This window comes from Chlorocebus sabaeus, chromosome 11 (assembly GCF_047675955.1).
Source record: "Chlorocebus sabaeus isolate Y175 chromosome 11, mChlSab1.0.hap1, whole genome shotgun sequence".
Taxonomy (NCBI): Eukaryota; Metazoa; Chordata; class Mammalia; order Primates; family Cercopithecidae; genus Chlorocebus; species Chlorocebus sabaeus.
In genome coordinates, this window is record NC_132914.1 from 128,712,526 (window position 1) to 128,731,874 (window position 19,349).

The following is a 19,349-nucleotide window of genomic DNA, read 5'->3' on the forward strand; positions in this document are numbered from 1 at the left end:
ATCATCTGCTGGTGTACTCAGGTTGCTGGCAGAATTCCCTTGTGGTTATCGAACTGAGATCCCTGTTTCCTCGTTGGCTGGCTGGCTCAGGGCCTTCCCAACTTCAAGGGGCCATGTGCATGCCTTGGCACCCTCCTCTACCTACTGGGCCAGCAATAGGGTAAGGCTCTCAAACAATCTCCCTTGCTTCTGGCTCATCTCTCTGGCCAAGCTGGGAAAGTTATCCTATTTTAGGGACTCACGTGATGACACAGGGCTCACCTGGACACTGGGCTCACCTGACAACCCAGGATGCTCTCCCGATCTCAGGGTCCAAACCCCTCATCTCATGTGCAAAGCCCTTTATCCTATGTGAGGTGACATATTCATAGGTTACAGAGATTAGGGTCTGGGCATATTTGGGGCCATTGTTCTGCCAAACACACCATGATGGACTTGAATCAAGGGTTGCTCAGAGCAGCAGCTGGGTGAGCTCGTCTAAGGACAGCGCAAAGCCAGGGTGAGAAGGGGGCTGTAGACTGAGCCCCAGGATCTTCACCTTCCCACTCCTGCCTACGACTATGCTAATTTCACCACTGACACATTCCATTAGGGAAGGAATTGCAGTATTTTAATTGTCTATTAACCAGAATACCTTTGACAATTCCCAGGCATGGTCAAAAGTAAAGTTGAAGAAATCCATTTACTAGTGAGAAGCACACACTCTGCTAACTCACAAAGCACTGAAATAAATTTAACTAAATTCTGCAATGAATTCACCATCAGCGCAAACCAAGCATGAAAATTTAATTCTTAAGAGGAACCTTTTAATAAAGTCATGTGTGACTGAAAATGAGGTGGCTAATGAAATTATTTTGAGGACAGTGTCTGAACATTTTACACACAAATCCTGCTCATTGGAAGTTATTTGAATATTCCATTGCCAACAGATGATAGAAAGAGAGATTTTCTAATGCTGTAAGGCAGGAATGAAAAGACCCACAGAAGACATCCGCAGTTTGGGGCGACTGAACTGATGGAATATTCACAGCCCGTCGTCCTGGGGCTGCCAAGGAAGAATTTAGATAATGTGACTCTCGAGATTTTACTGGTATTTTCCCAATTCTGGAATGTTTTCCTTTTATAAAATCCATGAGTCTACAGCAGTGCTGCCTTCATGTTCAGGCCAAAAACTGTAGATTTCATCCATTACCTCCCTCATCATCTCACACCCCATGTCTAATCTCCTGTAGGTCCTACAAGGTCTGCCTCTAATATATATCATCTTAGTTTTTGCCCTCCAGGAACAAGCAGGCCTGGGACCAAGATTCAGGACTAGCAGTGTATTTGCTAGGTGACCCCAGGAAACACTGGTAAGAGAAGGGAGAATGAGGCAGGATGAGGGGGCAGTTAGTAAACAATTTGTTTTCAAGTGTTACCTCTGGGGCAACCAGAGCTTTATCCCACTGGGAAATCTGAGAATCCAGGCGGGACATACGCCTCAGAGTTATCCTCCCCCCAAGGATGAGGGAGTTGGGGTACTGATATACCAATTCCCATCAGTCATCAGTGGGAGGCTGTTCCTGGAGGGTGTCAAATGCCCGCACTCTCTGTTCGTCATGCAAGTGAGGGCGTGGTTGGAGGAAGGTTTGGAGAGTAATGGGCTTTGTTCACGACCTTGACTGTGATGACGGTTTCATGGGTGTGTGCATGTGTCAAACCTTATCAAGCTTTATCAAACTTAATGTGCAGATTATTACATATCAATTACCCTTAATAAATGTGGTTTTGAAAAAACCCCAAGGGCTTCTCATGGGAATCAGAATAGAAACCTAAACCCCTTACTTCAGGCTGCTGCTCCTCATAGGACCTGGCCCCACGTACATTGCTTTCCACATCTCTAATGAAAATTTCTCTTCTCTCCACACTCCAGCCCAGGTCCCACCTTAGCTCGTTTGTTCTTGCCATTTGCTCTTCCTGTAATACTTTTCCCCAACACCTCAGCTTCACTGAACTCCCAGAAAGCTTCCCTTGACCATTCTTTCTAAATTAGCATGCATGTACACACACACACATAAAAACACAAACACCTACACACCCCTCCACACTTACGGATACACATAAACCCCTATAAATTCACATATACACACACACACCTACTTACAAGTCCACCCACACAAACTGCATTTATGTTTGTATATAAACACACATCTACACACTTACACACACATGCACAGACACACTCCCTACTGCTACCCTGCAACACTGTCCTCAGAACACACATCACCACCTGGAATCATTGTGTCCATGATTCTGTTACTTGCTTATTGTCAGCCTCTGCCCCCATAACATTAACTCCATAAGGGCAGAAACCGTATCTGACCTGTTGAGTGTCTCATTCCCACTTTCCAGAACATTCCCTGGCATGTGGTAGGTGCTCAATGAAGAGCTGTTGGATGATAAATGAGGCTTCAACAAGGTCCAGGAGGGTACCAGTGACCCCACACCCTGGGGATGAATGGGATGAACCACATCCATTCAATACCATCCTCATGGTTCCCAGTGTCTTTCTTTTCCAATTCTGTGTACCCACCAATCACAGTATCCTAAGGATATGCGCTAGTAGAGAGCTGTCCTGTCTTCCCCATTAAACACAAGACCATGGCCAATTCTGGAACTTAGATTCTTCACCTGTAAATAGGGATAACATCATACCTGTCCTATAGGCCCGTGTGAGGATTCACTGAGACCAGGCAAGGCATATGAGTGCCTGGTGCTCCAACACACGGGAAGTTCTCACCAATATGGGTCATTTCCACACATCAGTCTGAAGCCTGTTCGTCAGCGTTTGTGGGGTAGATTTTCATGTGATCACTCTAGGCAGGGAGTGTGCACCATCCCAGTGATTAATGGAAACCACTCGTGTTAACTTATAAATGTAGACACTGACCAGTGGCAGATGTCGAATGGTTCTGTGTAAAGTCTGAATGTGATTCTGAATATTGGTTTTATTTGATCTCTTCTATTTCTACAATGTATAGCTTTAAACATGTATGTCTTCTTTAAAATTCATACAGTGCCAATCAGTGTTATAAGATTTGTTTTTCTAAACTTTTAAATTAATGAAATAGTTGTGTACCTGCCCCTCAGTCTTATTGACCTAAGTACAGGTCTAACAGATTTAGAGAGCACACACTCTGAGCCTAAGATCCCCTGTTTATAAATTGTGAACTCTCCATTCAGAGGTGATAACTCATTAGAGATGCTCTAACCCATGTTCATGAGCTTTGAAAAACCATCTGAGAGCCCAGAGGAGAGATTAATGGACAACAACGCTAGAACGAAACCCCAATTCTATGGCATAAACAGGAGAAATTGAAACAAAATATAAATAAAATATTTAAAAAGTAGTTGGAAATAAGAATAAACAGAATGATAAGGAGAATAAATCAGAATTAATGAAACAGATGTACCAGTTGCAAATAATAAATGAACCCTAATCCTTGCAAAAGAGGTTGTTAGAGGGAATAAAGGTGAGTGACAGCTCTGGGCCCTGGAATGCGAGATAACAGAACAACAGCTGGACCTGGGCAACAGACAAGCCAAATGTGACTAGAAAGAAACTACGTCTGACTGCTGTCCAAGACTGCTCTTCTGTTACAAGAGCTGCCTTTGGCTAATCCATGCAAAGCAAAGGTTTCAGGCAGTAACAAGCAATCCCCAACTCTCCAGGGCTTAAAAGGCCACTGTCAGTTTCTTCCCTGTGCCGTGTCCATGGCAGATTCACAGGGATTCTCTGCTCACTGTAACCACTGCAGGCCCCTGCTGCTGCTGCCCTCTGCGTGCCAGAGGGAGTGGGTTCTGGAGAGACTCACCACTCAAATCAAACGCTCTGGGATGGAAGCCTCAATTCACCCACGATGCCTCAATTCAACAATCCCATTCTTCCAGGTGGGGGTGACTGACTCCCATACACGGGGAAAAACCAGTCTCTGCAATGGGGCCACACTCTGCGTTGTGGGGACAGAGGGGGAGCAGCAGGGTTGACTGGGGGTCTGGAGCAGCTTCCAGGGAGCTCAGGTGAAAAGAGCCTTGAAGTTGAACGGTATCTCAAGGAAGGCCCAACCTCGGATGTGTCTGGAGGCACATGGAGGTCTGGGTGCTGTGCAGGGCTCAGCCTTGGCCATTTCAGATTCCAGCTCCTTGACTGCTGACGTGGATTCCCTCTCTCCCCCTGCACTAAGGGTGGACCGCAGGGCCGTGGGGTCTGTACCCTTTCTCCACCACTGGACAGACCTGTCAGCATGGGCGAGTGGTCCACCCATCTGGACACAGGTGCGGGGCTGCTGTCGCCCCATCTTAGGCCTTGTTTCTAGGAGACGTTCCCACCAGAGAGTGTCTCTCGTCATTTTCCCCGGGTGATTCAGGAGCTCCGGGTGTCATCAGGTTGCATTTCTCATTCCCAGATCGAGCGGAAATCCCAGGCCTGGAGCCTCCTGCCGGCGTTCACGTGCATATCTGCAGCTGATACCTTGGGACGTCTGCGTGATGTCAGCTTCCAAGTTCACGAATCAGACAAATAGATTAAAAATTCAAAATCCACTTGGAACTCCCAGACCTCTGAAGCTTGGCGTGTTCTGCACTCAGTGACCACAGAGCCCGGGTCCTGGCGCGGATGCTGAACACCTACTCCTGACAGCGCCGTCCAGAGACATGCGGCCCGCGGCGGGGCTGGGGGAGCCGAGGACCCGCGGGCCCGGAGGAGGCGCAGGACGAGGGGCGCCGAGCCCCACCAGGACCGTCCCGCCGGCCTGAGCGCGGTGCCCGGTGCCCGGGCAGGCGTGAGGAGCTGAGCCCCCGACAGCAGCCCCTCTCTTCGTTCCCAGTCCCCATGTGGGACCTCGGGGCACAGACTCCACATACGCGGAGGGTCTCGCTCCCTCCTTCCAGGACCGCCGGAGTTTCACTCAGGAGCCCGCCCACCCCTGGCAGGGACCCTGGCACCCCCACTGATGCCCTTGGTCTCTGGAGAGGCCTGCGGTCCCGGCTGTGGTGCGAAGCCACTGTATTCTGGCTCTGTGATTGGTGCAGGGCTGGTCACATGGCCTGAGCAAGTCCAATCAGAGTGAGCATCAGGGTTTGTCCCCTGGCCAATGAGAAAGGCTCTTACACTTTCCACGGGTTGTGCTCCGGACCTGTGATTGGTGCAGGGCTGACCACAAGGCCCAGCCAGTCCAATCAGAGTGCAGGCCAGGAGGAGCGGGAGAGCCTCTCCTATGAGAGGAACTGGAAGGGACTGTAGCTGCCATCTTGCCCTATTGAGGGGCCCCTGAGGGGCACTCTGAGGGGCGCAGGCCCTAGATTGGGTCATTAGCAGGGCCAGAGCAGCTGAAGGCCCAGATTTGAGATGGAAAACAACATCACTGGAGCCCTGGATCCAGCCGAGCCTGCAGCCAGGCCTGTGCTGCAGTGTTGCCAAGGCCAGGTCCCCTGCTCGCTTTTATTTCCTTGAGCTCATTCGAGGGTTTCTGTGGCTTCCAGCCCGAAGAGTTCTCATCCACACAAAGCCGGATCAGGATCCAGAACCCGGATCTCCCCCCTTCCCCCTCTGTCGTCCTGAGCCTGGGCTCATGGCCTCAGTTTCCCTGGCTGTGAAAGGGGCCGGGAAAGGGCGGGCGTCAGGAGCACGAGGGGCCTCAGGGCAGCGCGGGTGGCCCTGGGCCAACCCTGCCTCGATGCCAGCCCCAAGCCCGTGGAGCCCGCTGTCCCCTCGCATGTCGGCGCCAGACAGAGGGACAGGGTCAGGTGGGGCCGAGTCCACAGAAGGCCCACTGTGCTCACCACCTCGGCAGTAGGGGCGCCGCCCGAGCCGGGCCTCTGACGTCCCTGGTTGGAGGGCAAGTGGCTCAGGCTCGCTCCCGAGGGTCCTGGCCAGCGGAAGGAGGGGCCCAGCGACAGGTGAGGAAATGCAGTCCTGGTCCCGGCGAGGACAGCAGCCGGCTCTTCCCATGACCCGGAGGGCCCTGTTGGAAGCAGCTTGAGGACCCGGAGTTCCCAGGATTCTCCTGCCAGCCTTCGTCTCTGCCTGCCCCTCTTGCCATAGTAGAGGGAAGGGTGGTGGGAGCACGTGGGTATTCATGAGGCCCCATGCCTGGAAGAAACCCAGACATCACATCGGGGTACTAATAGTGATGGCAAAACACACAAGTAAGGCTCATGAGACAGACATCACCACACAGACACCGCCATACAGCCAGTATAGGCAAATAACCCACAACATCAGATCAGTAGTTCACATAGAGGAACATGAAACTGTTAACACACAGAGCAGAGGCACAGGAAACATGGGGGGCACACACAGGTCACAGAGGAAATACACAGGAATCACACCTCAGCAGCATGCATGGACCAGTGACACACAGGAGAGGATACAGAGAGACTCACATAGCAACACAAATAAGTAGCAACACACGCAAGGGACATGTACAAGTGACAAAAGATGGTGATACATTCAGTAACATGGGTGGCATGGACACAGGTAACGTCACAACACACAGGAGAAGCGCACACTATAACACTGACACACCACACGAGTGACCCACCCAAGTGAGTGTACATGCAGGCTGCACACAAACGGGTGACACACAGAGGCAGCAAATTCAGGTAACGTGTAGTCAGCACACATGAATAATACATGGGAAAACACCAAAAGAAATGCAGCCAAATGGTACACATATAGAGATCACACATGTACACACACACACACGCCAAGTAGCACAGGAGGGCGTGTGGTGGTCAGGTAACACAGATTTAACATACATCAGCATAAATGTAACAAACCACGTACAAAGATAACGGACACCAGTGCACAGGAAGCACTCACAGGTAATATAGTCGCAGGCAGCACACACAGGCAGCACATCAAACACAAGGAAACAGCACACATATGGCACTCACAGGTGACACAGGATTATGCATGTAGGCCATACGTATGTACCACACATTGGCAGTCCCTAAGTCACACCCATGGGCAATTCACATGGGAACCAGACAGGTAAGGCACAGGCCACTCGCACAGGCAGCACACATGTAACACATACACGGGCTTACTCTGGACCCAGGCTCAGATACAGGACTGAAGAAGGACCATATATGAGCCCAGTGTTCCTTCTAACCTGAGGGCAGATGCTCTGGGAGAAGCATATTTGGAAGCTGGGACATGGGGTAGAGAAGGTTAATCCATTTGGCTTTAGTGCTTGGTCCTGAGGGAGGGAGGAGGGCTTTGTCGAGCTGGTGTGACCCCTCCTTTATACAGCATGTCACATTCTAAATCATCATCCTTCGATCTTCCACAGTGAAGAACACCATGATGTTTAAATAAAATAACCCTCCTGAGTCGATTTCTTCTCCAGCTTCACAGGTGCAGTAAATACCTTGTAGTGAAGCCTTTATCTCTTAGATAAAAAAAGAGCTTATGCAGACGTTCCCCCTTGACTTGCTTCATAAATCTTCCCAAGTTACATCCTGCTGCCAAGTCCTCAACCTCCCTCCCATTACTGGAAGTGGGGCTTAATTGGGATGTCATAACTGCTGAGCTGTGATGTAGAGAAACCCTGAGATGGGATGCCTTAGGCAACTCCAGGAATCAGGATGGAGCTGGTGTTACAGGAGGGAGCACTTGTTTCCCACATCCATTCTGAAGAACTCAAAGAAAAGACGAAGCCCAGGACTCTCGCAAGGCTGTTCCTGAAAAGGTGGATGGAAAGTGATGCCGCACCGTGACTTTCTATCTTGGGAGTCTTTCCTGTCCTTCACCTTTAAAGTGACTTGGGGATGCTCTCCCCGCTGCGGGTCCACACTTGTGAAGCTGTGGATAATTCATCAAGGTGGGGCTGTAGAAGAAGCTGTCCCTGGTTGGTGGTGTCTTCTGCCAGGACCCTGGGGGGAACACCCAACCAGAATGGGTGAGGATACAAAGACACCACGCTAAGCCAAGCTCGCTCCTCCTCTTTCCTTTACACTACGTGCACAGGGTGTCAGAACAAGAGGAAAGACTCAAAGTTCTGAGTGAAAATTCATTACATTTCAAAGTGTTTCAGTTTTCTGATGCTTTTCAGGGGCCAGAGTCCAGTCTGCAACTTGGACTCAAAGAACCATGACCTGTCCCTGGCAGAGACCATAGCCCGTGGTGCAGCACAGCCTTGGACTCTATCTAGTTCCTTAGGAAGTGAAAGACCCTTCCGCAATCTTCCCTGACTGTAACGTTGCAGCCATGATAGGACTGGCACCCCTCTTGCTTTGCACCCAGGCTTCAGATGCTTCCAAGGCTGCCCACCATAGGATGGCTTGGGAGCTAGCCTATCCCGTTGCAGTGTCTCTCTCCCAGAATGTTAACTGTCCCTAATGCTTTCAGTGGAGCAGAGAACTGAGAAAGGAGGTTCACCATGAGTTAGAAATGCAATAAGAACCTCAAAAGACATCAAAGTCTAATTTCAGCTTCCAAGAACAAAATGGGTTTCATGGAACAGCATTGCAATTACTTTGCATCATAAACGCCCAAACCCTTTTAGCCCCATCTCCACCTTCTCATTTCTTATGCATGATCTTAGTGCAGAGTGATACCTTAGTTTTAATTAAAAGCTCATAATGCACAAGTATATTTAGAAGGGAAAAGGACTCAGATCCCCTTTAAGGATAATTATATGCTTATTAAAGCCCATTTCCTACACCCCGCTGTGTGTTTAACTTGGCCCATGTGCTCAACATGGACCTTACTGGAGCTTTGCTGCTAGTTGCAGGTGTTGAAGTCCAGCAGTGAGCACCCTCCTGGTCAGGTGACCAAGAATATGGACCCCATCCACATCCCCAAGCCCACTACAGGCTGAAGGGGTGTCTACATGCCCCCGTGCTTCAGCCTTGAAGGCTAGCGAGGAAGGACGTATGGGATGGCATCTCCCAGCCTGCACACCAAGGCATCCCTCTGCCCTAGAATCTCTGGAATGTTGGATGATCTCTCTGAGTCACTTGAGCCCCAAGAGGAGATACAATATGGTATGTAAAGAAACTAGAGTTGGGTAGGGCCAGAGTCAGATCATGAGAACCTGTAGGCTACTGCATCTGTCAGGACCATTTCTGTCAGAGCAACGTCTGAGTAGTAGTTGGGCAACATTTTCTCAGTGAAGGAGCTGCCCCTGAATGGCCAGACCATTCTATTTTTCATTCATTCAACATGTATTTTCAGATGTGCTGGGTTGTGTTAATTGGTTTTGAAGACAGAAGCTGCAGTGACACAGACTCATCCCCTGCCCTCAAGTTCACAGTCTAGAGAAGGATACAGAAGAGGAATACCTACTCTAAAAACAGAATTGCCAACTATAATGAAAAATTACAGGGAGTTTTGGGAACATATAACGAGGCTTAAGGAGCTAACATTTGAAGGAAATGCAATCAAAGGATATGGCATTCCAGGGAGTGGGACCAACAGGTACAAAGGCCGAAAGTAGGAGGACGCAAACTCTTTAGGCGCAGAAGTTGTTGTCATAGCAAGAGCTGACACTGACAGGAAGCTCACTGTGTCTATAATTACTTTCCACTGCTTTAAATTAATCTCCCCATTTAATCCTCAGTCTAGCCTCAGGAGTAAAGACACCTTAATGAACCTAGTACAATCATGATTCCCATAGTGTAGAGGAGGATATTGAGGCAGGCACAGATAAGTAACTCACCTAAGGTTATACAGCTCATGAGTGGCAGTGCTAGAATTTGAACCAGGCCATCTGGCTCCGTGCTGAACTTCTTTAAGATCCCTCCAAGTGATCTGAACCCCAAGAGGATATGCAGCATGGTTTGCAAAGAAACTAGAGTTGGAGAGGGCCAGAGCCAGATCATGAGAACCTGTAGACCATCGCATCTGTCAGGATCCTTTCTGTCATAAGCAACAGCAAACCAAAACCAAGTCAGCATAAATAAGAAGAGACATTAATGGTGCACTTACCTGTAAAGTGTGGTGACCTCACGCCTGGCTTGATCCAAGTGCCCAGGTGACATCACCAGAGTCCAGTCTCTGCTGTCCTTCTCTATGCTAGCTTTATTCTCAGAGCAGCTCTCTCCAGTAACTCCAACCTTAACATCCCCCCGTTTATGATTCCAAAATCTCAAGAAAGGTCCACCACCTTTCCTCAACCATTCAAGCAGAAGACCAGGGTTTCTTCTGTTTGGATGGCAGAGTCCTTGCTTGAATTGCATGCTCATTCCTGAACCCATCACCACGGCCCAAATGGAAGCTCTGATTGATCCAGGCTAGGATGCACGACCCATTCCCTGGAGCCCAGAGAAAAGTCATATCTGGAGTCCTGGACTGGGGGAAAGGATCTGGCAGGGAATGTAGACCCAGATATGGAAGAAGAATGTGAAGACTGAATGTCCAACAAACAAATGTCACTCTTCAGGCCCATCCAGGACTTCGGCTATTGAGGAGAACTCAGCACCAAGAAGAGGGTATTTTCCAGGTTCTCTGTCAACCGAGACCATGGCTTTGAAGAGGAAAGAAGGATGGCCCAAGGGAGGCAGCAGCTCCAGAAGCAGGAGAGCTGTAGACTGCCCCCAGCATTCACCCATACCCCACCCACCTTGCACCCAGGCCTGGGTGGGACAGAAACCCACAGAGCCCAATAAGAAGGGGACTTTAAACTAGTGGCTCTCAAAGAGGCTGCCCACTGGAATAATCTGGGAAGCTTTGCAATGACTGGATCCTGGCTGGCCTCATTTTCACAGATCCTGATGTAACTGGGCTGGGACACAGTTTGGAAATCAGGATTGTTAAACCTCTCCAGGTGACTCTTATGTGCAGCCAAGACTATAATCTACAGCCTGAGTCATTCTCTACATGCACCAACAGCGTCTACTCCTCAAATGCCACCCAGGGATATCACTCTATTTTAATTCATCTCATTTCTATCCATTTGTTAAAAAAAAAAAATTAGTAGTTCACCCACTTAACTCTCTATTGTTAATTTTTCAAATTCTCCCTGGGGCTCCTTCATAGTAACTAGGGGAGAAACCAGTATCTGACCTGGGAGCTCCTTTTTCTCTCTGCCGTGCTGATTTGCTCAAGATGTTTCAGGTGATAGTGAGGCTGTGGTTGGTGTGAGGTCAGTCTTCACCTTTCTAAGTCTTGCCAGGAGAGGAAATGACTGGGAGAGAAGATGATTAATATCCTCTCAGGCAACCCTGAGTGGGGCTTGTGGGAGGCCCTCAGTGCATTTGGCATAACTGGTCTGAGCTGTCGCCTCCTCTTCTTTCCATCCATCTGTCCATCCACCCATCAATTTGCAAGAACCAGATGATGATGGACATTTCTCCAGAGGTCTGTGAGGGAGGGAGATGATGGGCCAGAAGCCAGATGCACCAGACCCATGCCTTCCCAGAGAAAAGATGGAATTGAGTGACAACCCAACCCACAGAGAAACTTATACATCGTACGCCCCATCACAAGTTACCTAGTCATGACCACCTGCACTGACTGGGGGCCTACTCTACGTAGGCCCTCCTCTGAGTAGAGTTGGTCCTATGTATCTGCAGGTTCTGCATCTACAGATTCAACCAACCTCAGATACAAAATGTAGTTAGGCCTACGATGGTTGCATCTGTACTTCATGTGTACAGACTTCCTTTTCCTTGCCATTACTCCCTAAACAATAAAGTATAACAACTTTTCTTTAAGAGACAGGATCTCACTATATTGCTCAGGCTGGTCTTAACCTTCTAGTCTCAAACTTCTGGTCTCCAGTGATCTTCCTACCCCAGCTTCCTGAACAGCTGGGATTACAGGCATGAGCCACTGCATACAGCCAGTATAACAACTATTTACATAGCATTTACATTGTCTTAGGCATTACAAGTAATCTAGAGATGATTTAAAGTAGAGATGGTCCCTGGCTTACAATGGTTCAACTTACGATTTTTTGACGTGATGATGGGTTTATTGGGATGTAACCCCATGGTAAATAGACAAGCACACGGACTTATGATAGTTTCACTTATAATTGTTCAACTTTACCATGGGTTTATCAGGGTATTAACTGCAGTTTTGACTAAATGAAATTTTCTACTTACAATGGGTTTATTAGGACATAGCCACATCATAAGTTGAAGAGCATCTGTATATGGGAGGATATGCATACACTGTCTGCAAATACTACACCATTTATATAAGGGACTTGAGCATCTGCAGATTTTTATGTCCACAGGGAGTCCTGGAACCAATCCCCTGCAGATTCCAAGGGACAATTGTACTCTCCCACAAAATTGAGCAGCACAAGATCAGGGGCTATGTCTGTCCTGAGTCACCATAGACGCCCCATCACCCGAATGAGCGTGGCCCAGAGCAGTTGACCAAAATAGACCCAATGAATGAGTGAATAAGTGACTGAGCCTATAGAATTGGAAGATAGGAAAAACATTTAACACAGTGCTGGCTAAGCTGTGGGCAGACGGGCATTGCCACTCCCTTCTGTGCAGTGCTCACTGGTCTCTTCTTTCTGGATATCAATGACAGTTTGCAACAGATATAACAAAGATTCTTTGGCCCTCTGATCCAGTTTCCATCCACAACATCTGATGTATGCAGATAGAAACATTTTTTAAAATCTACAACAGGAAACCATTTGGGAAAGCCTCCATTTTCAGCAACAGGGTATTGAATGAATAAAAACTCAGAAGTCATATGAGAAGATGCTCTGATCCACCCATTAGATTTACTCTCTGCAGTGAGGTGCCTAGAGAGCCATTTATTATTTAAAAACACCCTGGGTAATTCTGACTTTCACCTGAGGAAATCTTCATTGTCAAAGGAGGATGTTTAATGACTTGAAGACAAAGTCACGTATTATTTGAACAAAAACACAGGCTACAGCAAAGTGTGCATAAAGTGAGCCAAGTTTCATTCAAAAAACTTCACTCAAATATATTGTGTCACACACATACATGCTCACAACGATGATCTGAAAATCCCTGTGCCAAAATATCTCCAGTGGTTGCCTCTTAGTGATATAATCATAGATGTTTTTTTCCTCTTTTTGGCATATAGAGACTTCACATTTTTCTACAGTAAATATGTAACTTGTAATAAAATGTTATTTTTTAAAATAGCAGATGACCTTTCAAATACAGTGATTGGCAACAGGATACCAGGGACTACACAGACCAACTGGGAAAAGACCAGAACCCAAAAGCTTGAGGTTATACCCCAATTACAACCATGGCAATTGAGGAGAATTGGAAGAAAATTTAAAGAAATAAATATAGTAGAAGTATGATGTTCATAAGCTGGTTATGAAATTGCTCAAGCACCTACTTTTTTAAATTAAAAATAATAAATTGTGCTATCAGCATAAAGTTAAAACTTGATTCAGTTTAAAAAAAAAATGTGTGGGAGTGTTTGGCTCGGACAGCAGCAGCCATCTTTAAGCCAGGAAGACTGGGCTCGGACAGCAGCAGCCATCTCTAAGCCAGGAAGACTGAACAGGCACAAGCAGAGAAGCCTGAGGATGCATCACAGAAGCCAGGCGAGGCCCAGGCCAGCTGACTGCAGGGCACTGAGTAATGAGGAAAGGACCAAAGAGAAGCTGGGGTGACAGTGCCCCCAGGCCCGGCCCTCCAGCCCAGGACTGCAGCTTCCCCATCAGTGTTTACAGCAAGCGCTTGTGCAGGAGCCAAAGGGAGGAACAGAAGGAGGTGCGGGAGAGTAAGCTCTTCCGACTACGGGCAGATGCGCTGTCTTGAAGAGTGCTTAGCATCTTCAAGTACAATTAGGGTTCCTGGGCCGCAGCCTCCAGTTTCTAACCTAGCATCGGAAGGGATAAATGAAGCTGATCTTAAGCAAGCAACCTGATAACCCACCTGCCAGATTAGGAAAAGCAGGAATAGACTGCTAATGCATCTGCTGGTCCGTGCTGGGCCTTTAATACGTAACCCCCACTGATACCCCAGCTTCCTGTCTTACAGGTGCAAGAAGACTGCTGTGAAGTGAAGCTTACAGGGGCAGCCAGGTGAGGAGAAGTAATATATTACCTGTCACTTGCAACTGAAGAGTAATGGGGCGGCCTCCAGGACTCAGTCATTGCAGAGCCCTCACTCCCCACCAGGCACATCTACGTTAGAATCCTCTTTGCTGATTGCTTTTTTCTGGATACTGCCCTTGCAGGCAGGGCTGGACAGAAAATGTCCTGGGTAGGACGGATGAGGACGCCTGGGCTGGGACTGCAGAAAGCAGGTGAGTTTTAAGCCCCTGCTGCTCCAGGTGTGGCACTGGGACATGCAGCACAGGATCCCCTGGGAGCCTGTCAGAAATGCAGAGTCCCAGGCCTAGCAGTCAGCATCAGGTGGGTCATGAGCACCCTGCTCTGAGGAGCCCAGGGCTGAGCCACAGCCAGGAGGGAAGCTGCTTTCTCCAGTCAGCACCACACAGAGGGCCAGGAAATGCATGTGCTATGGCCATGTTGGTTAAGGTGAGATCAGCTGTGAGCCACTGAAAACCACCAACACAGGAGCTTAAACAAGACAGGAGTTTCCTTCTCTCTCATGAAACAGTATAGAGAAATGCAGTCCTGAGCTGGCGTCATTGTTTACCTTCACAAAGGAGGGGCCTCCTCCATCCTGCTTCCCACGCGTCCTCAATATTTGATTCTCCTCACGTTCCATGATGGCTGCTTGAGCTCCAGTCCCCGCACTCCATCAGCCTGGGACAGGGAGGCCACCATCCTTATCTGACTCTACTCTCCCACCTTCTCCAGTCACCTCCACACCTGGGCACAGCTTCACACAAAGCCTGGCAGCCGTGGCCTGCATCCTGGGACGAGCCCTGGAAAAGCCTAAGTAATTCTCCTGTGGAGCCCGGCAGGAGGATCTGTGTGCCGTGTCCCCCACCCCACATGGAAAGAGCCTGAGCGGCATCCATCTACAGGACCCACCAGGGAGGAAAGAGAGAAAGTCACTTCACTTAGGAAACGTCTCTCAAAACCCAGGAGATCTGCAGGACTGGGAGTAGAACAGAGGGAAGGTGCTGTTTGCAATCTCACAGACAATCACAGCTTGTTAACCTAATAGAAGCAGAGGAGTTGCCTGCATATCCAATTATGTGAGCAGGCTGGCCAGGAGTCAGGCCATTATCTCACTCATCTGGACGGACTCCATTACGCCATTGCTCTTTCTTGATTAAATCTTCTCTAACGATGTCTGTCCAGGGAGGGAGAGAATAATTGCATCTGCTGGAGGAGATGTGAGGGTGGCAGGTGGTGTCCCCAAGGACCAGCACCTCGTAGCCTCTCCCCCAGCCCTGGGGCCTTGAGTTGGTTTCACCCCTAACCTCTGCCCTTGACCACAGTGAGGAGCATTGTTCCTGCTAATGGTCACTCCAGCCTGTGGCTCCTCTTTGATTCTGTCTTCTTCATTCTCTCAGAAACATTTTACACAGCTGACTAGTTCTTCCACCTTGTAAATGAACTATCGATTGTTTTCTCTGGTACTGCATTCTCAATTTTCCTCCTGCCTCTGTGACTTTTTATCTGTCTCTATTATTGTCTTGTCTCCGCCTTATGACACCTAAATGTAGATATTCCCCAAGGCTCGATTATCAGCCACCCTCTCTTTGGAAACTCTCACTTGGGACTCCATCTCCCCAATTTGAAAAATTTCCTTCCCTGCATCTCCAGTTCGACTCTCTCCCCACACTCTGTCTCCTCTGAAGTCCTACCGTGTGACATCCCTGGCATGAGTGGGGCGTATCCAGTCATCCGACACTCCAACACCCAGGTCCACATCGTCTCATGATCCACAACTAAGGTTTAGGAGTGTCTTGGATCTGACCACGGGAGAATTTACTACCCAGCACCAGCAGCCCCCTTAACTTCTGCAGCACAGACGTGGACTCTTGATCGACAAGAGGCCATGGAACAAACAACTAGTCTGATGGTCATTGACAAATTGGATGTCATTGATGGCACTTGATGGCACCAAGAGCTAGAATTCTTCAAGTCTCAACTTCCTGAAAAGCAGGGCTATCTCCTTCCATTGAGCACTGTTCTCTCATAAGAGACATTGGGAAACACTGCCTAAAGGTCCACCCTAGGGACTCACAAGCATCTGAAACCCCATGGGGAGGAGGTGTGATTGAGACGGGCAGCAGACTGAAGTCTCTCGCCCTTCTTAGCTGGGTGGCCACTTAGTAAATGCAAAAGATCAGCCCCCAATACCAAGGCATCCAAGCATTTCACATGCAAAAAAACAAGTATCTAAGGTTGAAATGTGTCATGCATCCCCTGGAGGTGCCCTGATCTCCACAAAGAGCCATTTGGAACATCTTGGCACAGTTCATTACTCCCTCTTACCGGGAAGGGTTAATGCATGTCCCACTGAGATATGTCAGCTTTGGTAGGAGATCTCTTGCAGCTAAGAAGGAATCGTGATACAGAACTTTAGAAACTAAGCAGACCATCAAATCAGTTCTTTGTTATATGGCCTCTCACTCAGTCAGGGGAGTCCACATCTGTGCATGCTGGAGAAATTAATAGGGCTGCTAGTGCTGGATGATGGGGCATAAATTCCCCCAATGGTTAGTATTGATGGCTATGGCCTCTTTCCAAAGAAATAAGCTCTCAGAATTACACACAGTGGCTGAAGCCATTTTTAGCAGGTGGAGGCCATATATCACAGTCACAGAGATTTGTTTCCTTAGACCTTAACAATTATTTGCTCATTCTGATGGTCAGTCCCTCACTGAGAGCAAAGATAAAATGGTTTCCAGGAGGACAGACACAAACCCTGTCTCCCATGCCCCCATCAGTGCTGCCTACCTGCTCACTGACAGGATTTGAGGAGAGTCCAAAGGTTCCACTTATCACAGAAGATGAAAATGCAGAATCTCAGAGTGCCCAGTTCCATTTCTCTAAAGAGTACAGGATGTTGTCAGGATACACTGATCCTTCCAAGCACTATTTAGTGTGAAGAAATCTCCTAGGGCTTATTATAGCAGAGTCTTAAATGTCAGCATGCGTGGGAGTCACCCAGAGGGTTTGTTAAAACATAGATTGCTGGGTTCTGCCCCCAGAGTGTCTGAGCAGGTCTGGGAGGCAGGACTGACCATTTGTATTTCTACCAAGTTTCCAGGTGATGCTGATGCTGCTGGCCCAGGAACCCCACTTTGAGAACCACTGGATTTAATGGGAAAGGAGCAATATTGCCAGATGGCACAGGACCCAGTGCTATGCTCCTCCTGAAGAACTATTATCCAAAGGCAGGCCCTGTAGGGCTGGCTGCTGACCTGAGGGATTTGTGAGAGTCCACCGAGGGTTCTTGGGAGATGTGGCCCCAGTTAACCTGGAGTCAGAGGTGGCTCTGGCAAGCATCCCCCTCCCACCTGCCCTTTTCACAGGCCCACACTCAGGGTCTTAGCAGTCGGAAGCCTGTGGTGAGAGTCACTAAGTCATCATCGGCTTTCCTTAGGGCTGTGTGGCAAAATCCCCACATGTCAGTTCGAGGCCATGCCCTTCAAGTCAGTTCCTCAGAGAAGCCCTCCCTCTGACACAGGCAGAGGATGAAAAAGAAGCTAACAAAATGTAGAAGCTGGCAGTGGAGTAGAGGGCATGGGCAGGGGAACAAACCCTTCCAAACCCCACTTCCCACACACGTGGCCGTTCCCACTCTGCACACTGTCTCCCTCAGCGTGGGTGGAAGCATCTCTGGGCCATATGCTCAGGGAAGCACTGATCGTCAAATTAGCCCTGCTCTTGCTCTAATTAAGACTCCCATCTGTTTCACTCATTAACCACCGCTGGCCTGTTCCTGCTTCTGGGGTTTCATTCCATGTTTTAAAGGAGTCGACTGCCTCTCTTCAGCCAAAATCACAAAGGGTCCAGGTCGTAAATCAGGTGGGGCTCGAGGGCAGCCCCTCCCAAGTTCTGAGTCACTGTAGTCACACTTCTGTTCAGGCCCCTTGGGGTCCCCGCCCACCACACAGCCACCTGATGAGCCCCATCTACTCCCTGTCACTCACGGATTCTCTCCTCTCCTCAGTGGGGTCTTCCTCCTGCCCACAGGTGAGCTCAAGGCTTGATCCTTCACAGCCCATCACACCTGGTGTGTGCCTCAGTTTACCCCTCATCACCTGGCCCAATGACTGAGACTCTGTCTCCCTCATAGACTGCAGGTTTCCTAAAGACTGGAACTTGGTCTTTTTGTCTCTGTAACCCCGAAGTGCATCCCAGCACCAGGACTCAGCAGCCCTCAGGAAATGAACATTGAGTGAATGAGTGAATGGTGAACAAATGGACGGACGTGTAAAACTGCTGCACACGGATCGGGCACCTCCCCGGAGGAGGTGAGACGCGGCCATGAGCTTCCTTGTCAAGAAACCAAGAGCCTGGTACTGACAGCTCCTGGCAACGGGTGCCTATAAAACCGAGAACTGTTCCAGCACTTCAGAGCTCAGAGAAGCTGCAGCCAGCTTTTTCTCATAATGCTAATGCAATAAAAACAAAACACCTGTTTCTGGGAAACAAAAATATCATGCATTATTCAGCTACAATCTTTAGATCCCGGGAAACCATATTTGAAAGGATCAATCACTGAGAAACAGGCACCAAAATGTGCTACTTTTAAAGTGATGGTCTGTTGTTTCTTAAAATGAACAACAAAAGATCTTGGGGGAACAGGCCTAGCTGAAGCTCTCTGAGGACTCTCAACATAGGCAGACCCGTCAGTGTCCCTGGTCAAACACAGAAGGAGAGAGGTCCCTGCATCTGGAGGAGGCTCTGGGCAGGGGAGATCGTAGCTAAGATGCACTTTCCTCTCTGATGCCATGACCCCTTCTGTTTCCCCAAGGCCAGCCCTGATCTGGGGGGCTCTGGCCCTCCCACATCCACCTGCTCATGGGTACGCTTCCGTGGGGCTCTCACCCTCACTCCCCCACCCCCAGGATCCCAGATCCCACTCCTAAAACCCGAACATTCTCTGCTTCTTTCTCGGGAGTCTGGAATCATGATCAGTTAGTCCAGACTTTTTTTGAAAATGCCAAATTCAAAGCCAGGCCATAGGGCGCGAGGGAGGATCCCTCTCATCACCCTCCGAATCCTGGGCACGAAGAAAACCAGGAGACAGACTCACAAAGGGCCAAGTGAGTTTCCTAAAAATGCTACAATTGCTCACTTCCTGGCTAGCTCTGATGCCTGCAAGCTCTTCACCATCCTCAGGAGGTGAGCGTCATGCACATGATACCAATTTCCCACCCCGTGTCCTGTCTCTGAATAGACAGGAAGTACATGAGGTCAGTAGCATTTGACACACACAGAGGAAGGTGCTGCCGAGAGAGACCCGGG

At 48.9% G+C, this 19,349-nt stretch overlaps 2 long non-coding RNA genes across 4 annotated transcripts in view; both read right to left on the bottom strand.

Annotated features, from left to right (window-relative positions):
- Positions 1–19,349, bottom strand: part of LOC119623258 (uncharacterized) — a 146,533-nt gene that overhangs the window by 25,444 nt on the left and 101,740 nt on the right. The gene's annotated exons all lie outside the window — the stretch shown is intronic.
- LOC103239420 (uncharacterized) lies at positions 1,571–17,300 on the bottom strand. The gene is made up of 3 exons (XR_005236718.2): positions 16,830–17,300; positions 9,705–9,904; positions 1,571–7,917 (listed from the first exon to the last, which is right to left on the bottom strand). It is a non-coding gene; the product is annotated as an uncharacterized lncRNA (long non-coding RNA).